At 32.9% G+C, this 13816-nt stretch overlaps 1 protein-coding gene across 4 annotated transcripts in view; it reads right to left on the reverse strand.

Moving 5' to 3' along the window:
- Nucleotides 1–13816, reverse strand: part of LOC123710462 (protein kinase C, brain isozyme) — a 114520-nt gene that overhangs the window by 16916 nt on the left and 83788 nt on the right. The window lies entirely within an intron of this gene.

Raw genomic sequence — 13816 nt, forward strand, 5'->3', positions numbered from 1 at the left:
ATCACAGATAAGTTGGCTGCGTTGACATTGACAGCGAGAAAGACAGTTTCATCTACAAAGTGTGCAAATGTTATCTGTAGAGATTAAGAACGCAATAATACGTCAAAATCTGGACTGGCGGACAACTTTTAATGGAATAATAAACCTTGTTAAATGTAGCCACTGAATCGTACTATAAAACTAGTACTAATAAATCGATATTTAAAGTTTCTCCTGGCTGTTCTAGTGAAAATAGTGGCAGGTCTAAATACATCACAGGTCGGGATGGGTCAACACAACGTGATTATTATTGAACAATGCCTCGTACCGAAGCTTCATGTGACTTCATCTAACGAATTATAAGGAACAAATAAATCTATTCATAATAATGTTTGTGTTTGTATTCTTCAGTGCTTTATATAGATATAGACATAACATTTATTATTAACAAAACAATACACACAAAATAACAATAATAAAAAAATATATATAAGAAAGAACAAAGTACGTTTTAATTGTGTAATGCGTGTGTGCTGTGGTTGTTATTGGCCCTGGCTCAGCCTTATGCTGTGGAGCAGACTGTTCCACAGCGCTGGTCATTCTACCAGAGACCACAGCTACTTTGCGTCTCAGTTGCAAAAAAAGAGAAAGTACGCAATCATATAGAAATAATATACCTTTAAACATTTTATTTATATTAATCTACGAGATTAAATTAAATATAATACTTTAATATTGATTAATTTATTCTTCTATTGGTCAAAGGACGTTCACAGACCTCCGCCATCAAATCATTTGTCGTCTATACCTTGCGATTCATAGTTACCAGGTTTCCTCTTTCCTCGGGAATCTAGGATATCTTTATATATACAATTGTACCGTATACATCTATATATCCACTTGTGATATAGTATTATTGAAATAGTATCAAAAAAAGTATAGTATTATATACTTAGTACAAAAAAATAATATTAGTAAAAGTTAGCAAGTGTAAGTAATGAAGTCTTGTGCAAGAGTATTTATTAAAATAAAATTAAATTAAAAATAATAATAAATAAAATACAATTAAAATAAATATTTTGGGCGGTTTAAAGAAGTGGGATTTTTGTTGTATACCTAGACTTTCTTTATAACTGCGACGTAAGTTTTACTTATATTTCTATGCTTAATGGAAAAGTGTATACATTCTCTCACGAAAACCACTAAAAATTCAATAAGGGTCGAAGGGCTAGAATATTAGCCACCCTCGAAAAGACACGAGGAACCCTTTCGTTGAAATATTCTATGAGTCCCGGGAGCAATCAGAATGTTGAAACGGTTCATTACTTCGACGTATGCGCTAAGTGAAGTACTATTTGTTTTATAAAGATATAGCGATTTGAGTTTTTCGGTTTTGGTTTAAATAGGTATTATCCTTGAAGTGAAGATTTTTAAATTAATTAGGAAAAATAAATCAGCGCTACAATAATGTTCATTTCGAGTACTGCTCTACATAAGAGAAACAAACTCTTAACTATAGTTTAGAATAAAGACTTTAATGCGGCACTCAATCTATCAAAAATATATCTCTATATATATAAAATTCTCGTGTCAGAATGTTCGTTCCCATACCCCTCCGAAACGGCTCGACCGATTCTTATGAAATTTTTATGCATATTCAGTAAGTCTCAGAACTACTATCTATAGTGATATAAAGTGATATAAACCCAAAAAAAATATTTTTTTATTTTTTTATTATACAGCATACAAAAATTGCCTTAATTGTCACCGCTCTAAGATCAACCCCTATTTTTATTATAGTAGATAGGTTATTTTTATTTGACTAAAGAAATGTTTCCTGGAAATAATATACATGACAAAACCACGTTTTCCGGGTCAGCTAGTAATAATAATAAAATCATGCATTTTCAGGTTAATATTTCGTACATTTAGAAATCTTCCCCCGAAAAACTTAGCTTAAGCGTACAGACAATTTTTAGGCTACCATCATAAGATGCAAGAGTCATTGCAAACGGTTAACGCATAACAAATTTCTAAACTAAGAATAATGTGAAAAAGGTGACATAAATTTTCTTCTAAAGAAGTCGTTCGGTAAGCAATAGTAAGGGATCCCTGGCACGGGACCAAATCACTAATAGCTAGAATGTAATTTATAACTTATTTCAATTCCTCGTTACCTGCTCAGCCGCATCTTATGATACTTTGAATAAATCATATTGACATTATTTATGGTTTCCTGTTAACACTGCTTAATTTTCCTATTTAATATATTCCTAGGTCATTATTCTGATCTCGATACTATTTCAATAATACTATATCACAAGTGGATATATAGATGTATACGGTACAATTGTATATATAAAGATATCCTAGATTCCCGAGGAAAGAGGAAACCTGGTAACGATGAATCGCAAGGTATAGACGACAAATGATTTGATGGCGGAGGTCTGTGAACGTCCTTTGACCAATAGAAGAATAAATTAATCAATATTAAAGTATTATATTTAATTTAATCTCGTAGATTAATATAAATAAAATGTTTAAAGGTATATTATTTCTATTTTTCGATAACGCAGTTGAAGAAGTATATTATTAAGTACTGATCAAAACCCTTGCGTTTTTTTATCACCCTGATTTATTAATAAATTATATTTTCTGCAATAGTTGCGTCCGACAACTGTGTTACATATGTCAACTAGGTCCCAATACAGCTTATAAATAATTTATAGATATTTGTTTAATCAATTAGAAAAAAAAAGAAATTTTTGACTTTCTTGTTACTAAAATTTCCCTATCAAGTTTGGGTATGTAGAATTTATATAACCCTGAGCTAAGTGCCTTAATATTTACACGTAGCAACAAATTACCGGATGTCCTATAAACTCGGGTATTGTTTGCTTTGCTAATATAAAATAGTGTAATTTAGTCGACATTATTAACACGCGGTCTTGGCTATAGTCCAATTGTTTCACTATATCAATAATATAATCGGAATTTTATTCTAAACACACCAATATAAAAATATAAGTAAGGTAAATTATTTATTATTATTATTATGTATATAAACACAGAAAAAGAGTTCAAAGAGTGTGCACTAATTACACTTTCCGGAAGCCTATTCCAGTCGGCTACTACTCGGTTCGGGAGTAAGTTCTTTAGGGAATTCGTGTTATTGAGTTTTAAAGAACTATGTGAACCCCTCAAATCTGTATTCTTCTCAATTCCTGGAACATTATAGTGGCCAGTGAGGATTTTATAGGTTTTAATGAGATTTCCTCTTAATCCTATGTATATATATTTTACTTCCAATGTTGTTATTCGCTCCTATGTCAAAGTTAAAGCTTTCGTTATATAAAAAAAAATATTGAAACTACCATACAATGAATGAATGAATTCCGGACTGGAGCATCTCATAAAAAAATAAAAAATTGGTTGAGACTCTGATATTACTGAGTGTCCTTTACCGCGCTGAATCTTGGACTATAGGAATATCTAAAAGGTGGAAATAGATGCTCTGGAAATGTGGTTATGGAGGCAATGTGGAATAAAATTCTCTGAACAGCTGAGAAAACAAACGCGTCCATACTAAGACGGTTACAGGTAAATACTTGTGTTTCGAGGCTTTGTTACTAACAGATCCTGGGTAACATGATCCTGACATGTAACATGTAGAGGTAAAAAATTAGAAAAACTTGTTGTGACTGGCAGATTGGAGGGCAACTTGAGGCCGTTCCCCTACTCGCTGGCCCAATCAACCCCTACGGATCTAACCGTCACTCAGGCGCTGAGTCTTGAGTGCAATTGTGCGGCGACATCAACACAAATTTTAGACATAAAGAGCGAAACAGAAGAAGAAGAAATAAAAATTGTATTTATGTTTACCGTTTTTGTCGGCTTTTATTACAAACAAAGATGAGAGTAAACGAAGCTCTTGATAAGAAACAGTAGTAACAAAAGATAGGCTTGCTTTATAAATTCTATATATAAGCTTTTAACAATATTAAAATTATGCGACGCCAAATATTTCACATTAAAAGATATTTATCCAGAACAAAAGGGGATTTATCGCACAACTCTTGCCAAGATATGTGTGTGAGGCCATTTCGTGGTGTACGTTACAATATAGTGTCGAAAATTATTAGCGGTTTTTAATAGTTGCCTTAGGCATTGAGGATTAACGTTGCAAAAGACAGAAGAGTAGACGCTTAAAAAGGTTTTATCTCAGTTACTTTGTACTCCGCGTGTACAGAAGCCGAAATCTGTTGAAAAGTGTCTGTTTATATACTGTATTATATAATTTAAGTCGTGTTACACATTCATGGCCATAGATTTTTGCTGTCATTTTATTTTTTTACTTATTTCCTATAAGAGTGTTCAAGTTACAGAAACACCTCGTCAATTCCTCATCTGCAATATTACGGTTCCCACATATTTTATATCACCATAGGACCAATGCAAATGCGTGCATGAAACACGTAGAAATGTATAGATAGATACGTCATCGGGTGTCCTATAACATAGTAAAGATATATAAGGCTAAAGTACACACAGATCCGAAGATTTGAACTCAATATCGCCTGCCTGGAGCACTAAGAGATTGAAAGCGGTTCTATTTGTGAAAAATATGGGTTCAGAATAATCATAATGGTATCAACAAATTGGATACTGTCTATTGGATACTGTAATTTGATGCTATTATTCCTAAAATTATGTAAAATATTTATTTAATTACACGTTATTTATACGGTATAAGCTCTAAAGTTTAACACTTTAGGTTTAATTATATTAGTTAAGGTTTAACATATTAGTCATATAATGTTTTGTATTAAGTAATAGTTTAAGTATGTAATTTAAGATTAATTGGCTACGTGACTAACTAAGTCAATTATGTTATATATAATATAACGCGCAGAAGACTCATCTGATGTTAAGATCCGCCGCCGTCAGTGTCCATGACACTTACATTGCCAGATGGCTCACTCTTTTCTTGAAGAAAATCAATTGAATTATAAGCAACGAGGCCGATGTCACACTCAGCCTTTAGACTTTTATGTAAATCAAAGATTAGTAATTAAATCGCATATTAGAGTACACAACTGTTTATTAAATTTACTAAGGATACAGTAATATAGTAACATCCCCATAATACAATGATTATTGAATGGCGATAATGATTTTTAACTTATCTCTGCTTATCATAAATTTTCATATTGATATTGAGAACCAATTAAAAATGTTAACTTAAAAGTATAAAATAATAAAATAAAAGTACATTTATTTCATGCGCAATTCAAGTCATAATATGTATACATAAATAACAATATGTAATTACTGTCTATTAGTCTTAGTCCATAAAAAGCTATATCATACTGTAGTGTACAGCACCAAACAGTTACAGGTTTGTTGCGCAAGGCACTCCTTGGGACTAAGACGTTTGCACGATTTCATCGAATCAAATCAAATCTATTCAATCACATTAGTAAGTATGTACACTTATGGATGTCAATATTTAAAAAAACGAAGACCACACAGACACAGAATGTTTTATATTAGCATTTATGGTTTAATTAATATCCAAGTATTCTAAACTATCAATATTTTTTTTATAGAAAAGTGGGCAAACAGGCAGGAGGCTCACCTGATGTTAAGTGATACCGTCGGCCATGGTCACTCTCAATGCCAGAGGGTCCGCGGGTACAATGTCGGACTTTAAGGAATTGGTACGCTTTTTTCTTGAAGGACCCTAAGTCGAATTGGTTCGGAAATACTTCAGTGGGCAGCTGATTTAAAAACCGCTTAGGTGCGGAACGACGGACGTCGATGTGATATGGGTGGAATTTGCTATTCTGCCTCGACGTCCGATGACGAAACTCAGCTGCAGGTATTAATCCAAACAACTTCTCTGACTCTCACACTCCACAACAACAACTCCTCATGTTTCGCTAGCTCGTTCTATAGAATCAATTAACAAACAATGACAAATCCCTTCATACAATATGTAAGTCACAGTCACTTGACGTTCGCGTAATGAGTTTTACCAAGACGAAACTTTGCTTAAGTACGTAATATCAAGTTGACGCTTGCTTAATTCTGTTTGCTGCAATATACTCTAACATATAAAGATGAATATATTCGGGCTCTCATATAAGTCAACAATCTAATAAAGATAATAAATTGGTAATTTTCTTGTTTTAACTATACGTGGGTAACACTGAAAATGTTTAGAACTGGCCAGTTAGAAACATTGCTAAAGAAAACTTTTTGATTTTCAATTTTAGAACACTTTGGTAACCTAATGTAATATATTGCATTCATTCATGATCCGCGTGAGGGATGTCCTTTAACAGCGACTACTGAAGATAATATCAGCGTACTGTGTGACGCATGATATAAGAAGATAGAAGAAGAGAGTGACCTATCAGCAGCAGACGACTAGAATTATATTGCTACGTATCCGAAACCAAAAGACAATCAGCTCAGTGGGTGTTTCCTTTCGAGGATCGGCCAACTAAGCTAAAGAAAGGAAGAAGTCATGGAAAAAAAAAATCATTGCCTCATTTCGGAAAGGTCATTTCCCGAGAGTTGTGCTAGAAGATGGAAGGACAGTTACTGCAGACTCGTATGTCAATCACTATTTGCCTGTTGTCTTGTCTGGAAAAAAATCGACAGCAGCGCCCTCGAAGGAGGATCCTCCTTCACCACGACAATGCTTCAGCGCACCCCGCAAAACAGAATATTTGATTATGGCAGGTGTCGAGATAATGAGTCATCCGCCATACAGTCCTGACCTGGCGCCCTGCGACTTTCATTTATTCCCTAGAACTAAAGATAAAATTCGAGGTATTCGCTTTACGAGCCCTGAAGATGCGTACGAAAATGCCATAGAAGATGCCCCTAAGGAAGAATGGGACCACTGATTTTTTCAGTGCTTCCATCGAATGCGACGATGTGTAGAGAGGAACGGAGATTACTTCGAAAAACAATAAAAGTATTGGCAACTTTATACATGAAGCCGTTTTTCATTTTCTAAACATTTTCAGTGTTACCTAGGTATAAATATGTATAAAACAATGTATTTAGCAATTGTTCCATGAAAATGAATATGATTTTCCAGAGTGTTTGTTAAAAACATCTCTTAGGCTTTGAAAGACTAATATAACTAGGGAATAGAGCTCTGAAATCTAAATAAAGTACAATCGCAAATAAAAGCGTATAGAACGGTAGGAGCCTTCAATTATCGCCGCTGAGCGCGATTATCCCAGGCATCGTTACGCACTTAGCGCCCGGCTGCGATAGTATCAGAGGTATAGTTGAGTAGAAAAGCTTGTTATAAAGTGTTTGTTAAAAGAACTTTTGTTATAAGATTTAGAGAAGCTCCAGTATAGAGGTTAAGCGTTGGTGTTTTTGTCAAAACGTCATCGAAAAGAGTAATGGAATGATAACTACATATTACTTTCGGTAGATTACATACGTATATTCTATTATACGTAAGTAACGTCATCTACATTACTTACGTATTGTTGAACTCACTCATAGCTTAAATAAATAATGACCCCTCATCCAGTAAAAGAACGATAATAAAAGAAAATTACTACACATTCTCTTTTAATTAGATCAAAACTCAAGTTCACTAATGACCTAAAATAATTAAATACCTCAGCTCTAACGTTCCAGAGGATCATTTACGAGCGAATTCTCTACACAATTGTACTCGTGAATAATCGAGGATATTTTAAAGAATGCTCGCTCAGCTAAGGGCTTAGCACCTAATAAGGTACGTGATAACAGTGCACGGTCATGTACAGTCACGTTCAACTACTATTGAGTTTGCGAATTTATTGGTTAAATCTTTGGAGTAGATTTTAGCATTCTAATAAAATATATACTAAAAAACACATTTTTTAATCAATTAGGTAACTTTAATATAAGCAATTTGTAATGATCAAAATGTCTAAGTCAATATGGTAGATCCTAAACGCCTATTGATTTTCAAGTATAAATATTTAGTATTCACGGCGTTAATCTCGTAAGAGTTTATAAACAGATTCCGCACGGGTGAACCCTTCTTCGCGTCATCCCTGTCCACAACAATTGGGGTCACGTCAAACATCAGTAAACTCGACATCGTATGCAATGACCTATTTCGCTCACATTAGAATTGTATCAATAATTAGACAGCCCGCGGCTCACCTGTTGCGGCGCGCGCACATCGACCGACCGATATGGGTCGGCACCTACGGAGTCGCCTTTTAAATATCCAACAGATGTGTGCCGTCCTCAACAATTTCGACAATTCCCCTAATTCACTTGTACGAGAAACTAAGGAAAAGTCTTTCGAAAGGCCACAGATCAAATTTATCGCAAGACCGATCCAAAAAGAATCATTTTCATTTCCATGACCCTTTAGAGGTATTTTATTTAGAAACTACTTTATTGAAAATATAATCTACCATTGTTATTACGGTTATATATTTTGATTGTAAAAATCAATATCCCTTTTGCGTGCATCCTACTCATGCGTTAGAGCATGTATGAGTCCGATGGTGAATAGCACATATTTAATTTTAAATATATATATGTGAAGTCGAAAAAATTTAACACATTTTATTTTCGTTGTGTTATTCTACGTTGATGTTATAGCGACTAACAGTAGTTGTGAGTAGTATAAATATCAACAGCATAGACAATAGCAGTTGAGGACAATGAACTAGTGTACAGACTTTGCCCCACGGAATAAAGTTTTAAAAACAATACGGTATAGAAAAATGTAAAGAATTTCATATAAAAAGTTCGAACGTTTGTCGCAGGCAGATTCCCTTCTAACAATTTATTAAAGTTTGACATCAAAATCCAACTTCAAAGAGTGATTTCAATGAAAAACTTAGTCTTAGTTTCACGGACTCGAATTAGCGGGTTGAGTGAAAAACTTCCGAAATTTTCGGCATAAAGTCAATTTAAGGCATCTATCTCGTAATTAAGAGAGGCGGATGTAAGAGATTCGTTAATTAATTCTCTGATTCGAAGATAATGTTGAATTATTATAGGTGAAGGTAAATTAATATTCTTAATTAATTTCCTATCATTGTTAGTAATTACATGTCGTAAAAATATGTAATTTAAAATTTACTCATTCCACTTTTTTAGTTAGTATTTAGTATAGATAGTAAGTATGCCTATATGTGAAATTTTATAGGTCTCCTTCAAGAAAATGGAATTTTCATGGTTCTCTGGCCTCAGCTAAGAGTAGAATTAGGACACAGTACCGATAATTTATTTTCTTGGTTCAAATAGTTTAATTCTTTTATAATTTGTATTTTCAATTTTATCGTTGTTTGTATTAACACGGTATATTGTATCTACTTGATTTCGCTGGTCGTGACCACATATTATAGGGACGGCACCGCTTTTTATATTTTTTTTGTATGTATGCCAATTTATATCATGTGTTTGTCCTAATTATGTGATCCTAATAAAACAAAGAAAAAAAAATGAAACTCCTACCCGGTTTGTCTTGTTGTTTAAAAAAATAATATAGTAATGGTTAATAAACCAAACAAGTATCATTACCCAGACATTAACGCGGTGGAAAGCCATTGCGTCACCCAATCTCCGAAGCCGCTATGTTTGTACAAATATGCAACAAATATTTGTATTCCTTGATATGTAGTCTGATTGTATGTGATGTATCGATGCTACGCTCACAATCTAGTTTACGTGTAGTTGAAACCCAGGAAATTGATATGTGTGGAAAATCTTTGAAGAAGTTTCCATTTCCCGCTGAATGTACTACAATGATATTTGTTATTTTAAATATACGCTGCAGTTGCGTTATGATGTTGTCTTATTTTATCATTATTTAAGGAACGATGTTAGGGTATTTTGCGTCGTACGGTAATAGAATATATTACCGTTTAAATCTTACAGATTCATATATTATTTAATTTAGATAAAAACAAATTATTTTTATTCAAACTCACAATAACTTTATTAATATAGGTAAATTTACATTTACTACCAGTTCGCAAGTCAAGGGAATAGAGCGGGCAAGAAGAACTAGCAAGAAACTTTCCGCCACTCTTTTATATCGCTAAGTTTTGAGTCATACAAATTTTTTGAACTGGAGCGAATCAATCCCAAGGATTAGGATCATTGAAATATTCGTCTTTATTAATTAATTCACGTTTAATTATTATTGTTTATGTAGATCTAATGAAAGCAGTTGCCTTGTAATTGTCAACCCAGAGGTCTTGAGTTCAAAACCCTGATGGTAAACCAATAGATCTTTTCTTTTTATACGCGATATAAAATCTTGCGTCGTATCATACAAAAGTATGAAGTTGCAGCGCTACTGGATAATTATAACAATTACGTATTTATTACGTAGGTATATAAAAAATGAACACAATTTTACTTTGATTTGATATGTACTATAAACTCGTGTTTTCTCAAAAATAAACGATATCGAGTTGAACTCTAGCAACCCTTTTAATTAAATTAAAATTTGATGAATTTTACGAATGGTTTTGTTTTTAATTGATTCCGCTCGAACTTTTTAATGAATAATATACACGTGACGTGACATAATAATATAGAGTTTTTTATAATTATAATATTATTAATAGTCATAAAATGCCTAATTCTATCAAAACAAAAAAAATAAATATTTAAAATATCTTAATATAATATTTCGATCATTCGTCTCAATAAAACGATCTCAAACAAAATATCTTTTATCCGCGATACACAAGACAGATATGAGTATGTGAAACCTACTGGCTTTTGGCATAAATTATATTTACTATAACTTGAGTTTGTTATAGGTATTAAATTTTCCTATTACATCGCGAAATATCTAAGTTAAAACAAGATACAAAACGCACACTATCTAGAGAATGAATAAAGCATTCCAAATGAATTCCACAGTATTGTATTGCATCCGTTGCCACTCGGTAACCCATTTAGAGAAGACAAACGGGTGCGGTGGGAAAATCAATTATTTTATCGCCTGTACCTAAGGCATTCAGGGGTGCAGACAATGGTTTAAATATTGAAAATTTCATTTAAGGACTAATACAAAAGACATGGGCTACGGAAAAAGCCAAGCTGAAAATGGAGCAAATCAAATGATATTATGACAATATGATTTTAATTTCATTTTGGCAGGTCTAATAAGTCATAAAGTAAAAAGTTTTGGCCTTACCGCCTTATTGATAAACACTAAAGTAGTTTTATTAATCTTCAATTAAATTTTGTTTATATTATATTGGAATAAAAAACAGTGTACTCAAAACAGCATAGTAAGGACAATAAAGTGTAGTTAGACCCTATTTTGAAAAAAAAAGCTACGTTTTGAAAATAACGCGTCTCTGATAAGTTTTTACGTTTCGTTAAGCGTTCCTTCTACAGCACAATACCCTGAAAAGAGGAATCAATGCAAGACCAGCAGGTCTCCCAATTTCAGATCTTTTTTTTAAATTCTATGAATTATTATTCAATTGCCTTTTTAACTTGCTCATTAGACTGCTAATTTCAGCCTTATATTTTAAAAACTGAGACATCTGATATTTTGACATCTTTTAGTAAATGTTTCAAACCAATAGTAACACATGTGTCACAATCGCGCATTTAAAAATTCGTTGAAATGGTTATCTGTACAAATGAACTTTTTCCGTATCACTGCAAAATGTGGATGTCAATCTTTTTTATGATTATGAAACTATACTGCCGGCATTAGTCTTGATAAAGAAACATGGTAAAGTATGACATTATATATACATTAAGCTAGAAATGTCGAGTCAAAATGTGAACAGCATGAATCCGTAGCTTATGTTAGCTTTACTCTTGACTCAGACACTAGAAGACTTCACATATTCCACGCTGGCTACATTATAGGGTTAGTTAGTATTGGGTATTAATAAACATTAAATTTATACCTTTTAACATGGCTTATATTATAGAAAGTAAGATTAATAAATTGCGTCAGAAGTTTATGAATCTTACTCTTAACTGTTGTTAAAATTGAGTTGAAATTATTAATAACAAAAATTGTACTTTAATTTTAAATTGACTAAGGTATTTAACGATAATTGTGGTGGCTCGTAACTCTTTTTTCGTCATTACGACTAATTAAGCTAAATATATAACCAAATATGGAATATATAATACATTCAAAAAGGTTCATTATTTTTAATCAACATTACGGATACTATCCAACACCACCGCATCTCAGAGGTTCTAGGTTCTCAGTTTCTTTCCCTACCGATGTTTTAGTAAAACAGTCACAGTCATAGTGTGGAACAACTCGTACGATAAAGCACATTGTCCAGCAGGTATGAGACCTTAGAGCTTAGGAAAGAGGCTTTAGTCCAACCACTTCTATAGCCCACTTGTAGAACCTCTATAGGAATACGACGACCACCCTAGAGATCTTTCAAAAGGTAAACTATTTAAAAATCAATACAGCCTTAACACATACTCAGTGACAGCCCTATTCTGTAAAGCCTTTTTAACTTGTAATTATATTACTATTACTTCGGGTAAGGATCGTTTACTTGCGGGAGGATGTTATGCAAATTACTGAAAGCGAAGTTTCGAATTGAGGAAACATTTTTATTGTCATTATGCTATATGAGGTTTACATGTAAATTTTCGAATAATACAGATTTCATTGGATCCGCATACAAAGATTCTTAAGCTATTCAAAATAGAGTAATTCTACCTTGTTATTTTTTTGCAATATACTCCCCTGCCATTGTGTCCAGGGACTTTTTTCCATCTCTTATATTTTTACTAAGATACATAAATTAACTATACTCATTTGTGTGACGCGTCTCGCGAGATACGCCTGACGGCTACATCGGTAATATTATTATTTACATTTAATGCGAGCCGGGGCGCAATTGCTTGCGAGTTTCGTTCTTTATTTTTGTTTGCCTCCTTCAGATAATTTACAATTTTGTCGCAAACCGTTCCAGGCACGGTATGTGCTTTGTTTACATGTTCTGCAAGCCGAGTCGGTCTACTGTCATGTTTGTTGTTCCAGGTCATGCCGGTCATGAACGGTGCGAATAAAGGGTAATGTATGCATTTTTCCTATTACTTAAGGAGTAATAAATGTCCCAGTTTAATCACTGAAAGTATCTAGATTAAATCAACAATATCGTGAAGCATCCAGAGAATAGATTTTTATATAAAATCATGCTAAGTAAGGCCTAATGACAACAACCTCTCCTCGACGTAATTCAAACGATTTAAATTTTGACAATGAATTTTACGAGGCTTACTATAATATTTAGGAAGCTCATGTGCGCATAGAGCACGCTCGCTAAAACCGATAAGAGATTTTCACTCAGCTTTTGAGTAATCTTCTCAAGCCCTATTCAATGGAACTGCAAGTATGTGAATAAATTGCTATTGCTACAAATTTGTATGTGTTCTTATAGATATTAATATATATCACATGCGTTTTCCATGGGCATATATAGAATATAACATTTTAATTCATTGAATAAAGATCTCGTATAAAGTTTCAACGTAGTGATTACAGTTTAGTTGAAGTTCTACTATACGAATTATAAATAATAATATTACTCGATACTAATATTATATATAATAGACAGGCACAGATAATTTTTTTATTAAAAAGTTTGAATGAAGATTGTTAAAAAGCCCGAAGGGACGCACAGATGAAAGTTTGGAAGTGGGCTTTATTTTTGTTTTAAAAAATTCTTCTTTTAATTAATTAATTCGTACAATAATATTGCCAAATCGTGTATCTTTATATATTAAAATTATATTTCTAACACGTTTTATAATTATTCCAAGTTCTCGTCTACGC

This window comes from Pieris brassicae, chromosome 5 (genome assembly GCF_905147105.1).
Source record: "Pieris brassicae chromosome 5, ilPieBrab1.1, whole genome shotgun sequence".
Classification (NCBI taxonomy): domain Eukaryota; kingdom Metazoa; phylum Arthropoda; class Insecta; order Lepidoptera; family Pieridae; genus Pieris; species Pieris brassicae.